At 63.1% G+C, this 1145-nt stretch overlaps 1 protein-coding gene across 2 annotated transcripts in view; it reads left to right on the forward strand.

Annotated features, from left to right (window-relative positions):
• The first annotated feature begins 281 nt into the window (after nucleotides 1-281).
• The window catches only part of LOC103253941 (chromatin target of PRMT1 protein), an 8166-nt gene continuing 7302 nt past the window's right edge, over nucleotides 282-1145 (forward strand). The window contains exons 1-2 of one of the 2 annotated variants that reach the window (XM_021709587.1): nucleotides 412-452; nucleotides 577-652. The gene's annotated coding sequence lies outside the window, so the exon portion shown is untranslated. Of the gene's footprint in view, nucleotides 653-1145 lie in introns of both variants that reach the window. The other variant, XM_008052144.1, reaches the window with a different exon arrangement.

Genomic DNA, 1145 nt, shown 5'->3' on the forward strand with positions numbered 1-1145 from the left:
CCAGAAAAAACCGAGGCAAGGCTCGTGTACACAGTTCTAGCAAACCTAGGCTAGGGGGCAGGGAGACGAGACAACGTGCGACCCAAATTCCCCCTCTGCAGCGCAGACTAGAACTATTCCAGAAGACTGCAGCGTGAAGCCCCTGAGGGACTCAACTACAAGGCCACTTGCCACGCCCTCTTGAGGGCGGAGCGCTGCCGTAACACCAAGGAACCTTTGCTAAAGCCCCGCCTTCTTCCTCTGGCCCCGCCTCTGATCTCTACGCCAGCGTACCGCAAGCCTTTCCCGCCCTTTAGCGGTGCGCAGATGACGCCTGACGTAATTGCGTCGACGCCATTTTAGCCGGTCCCACAACGCCCTGGACGTGGCGGCCATTTTGTTTTGGACGCCGAGCGGGAGTTGGCGGCGGCGGCTGTGGTGGCACAGGCGACAGGCAGGAAAGGGCAGGCCGGGCGAGCAGGCAGATCGGCCGACTAGACAGCCGATCCACAACAACGGACTAACTTCGCAATCTACCGCTTACGCATCTGACCAACCGCCCACCTAGTTCACCCGAGCCCTCCACCATCCACTCAGGTTAGGCCGGTCCCCGGCCCGCCTGCCGCAGCCGTGGTGGCAGCCCCGGGAGGAGCCCTGGCGTCCGTTTCCTTCGGTGCGTTTCTGCGGTGAGGAGGAGGGAGGAAGTCTCGGGGAGCGGAAGGGGCCGGCGGACGCGGAGTGGGGGTGGGGGGATGTGGAAGCAGATAGGGTGTTGGAGCGTGGAGGCCCCGGGGAGGGGGCGGAGCCCCGAGGGAGGCGGAGGGGGCGGGGGCCGGGCCGGCGCCCGGTGGCGGAACCGCTCGCTGGAAGTCGAGGTTTCCCTGGGATGGAGAGCAAAGTCGTTGGGCGGGTGGAGCGCCAGTTGGCAGTCTTGCCAGGGCTCTGGGGATGGCGGGGAGATTAAATGAGTGCGGCCGAGAGTTTCCGTTTCTGCTTTTGAGAAACGGCGTTAAGTCTTTTCTCTCGTTCGACGCGCTGCAAGGTTGGGATCTGCAACGTGAGGCCCGAGGGACCGTGGGGAACGTCGAAAATGAAGGGCGGCGTTAGGCTTACGGTTTTTTGTTTTGTTGGGTTTTTTTTTCTGTCGCCCAGGCTGGCGTGCAGGG

Source organism: Carlito syrichta, unplaced genomic scaffold (assembly GCF_000164805.1).
Source record: "Carlito syrichta isolate Samal-C Ts95f unplaced genomic scaffold, Tarsius_syrichta-2.0.1 Scaffold257816, whole genome shotgun sequence".
Classification (NCBI taxonomy): Eukaryota; Metazoa; Chordata; class Mammalia; order Primates; family Tarsiidae; genus Carlito; species Carlito syrichta.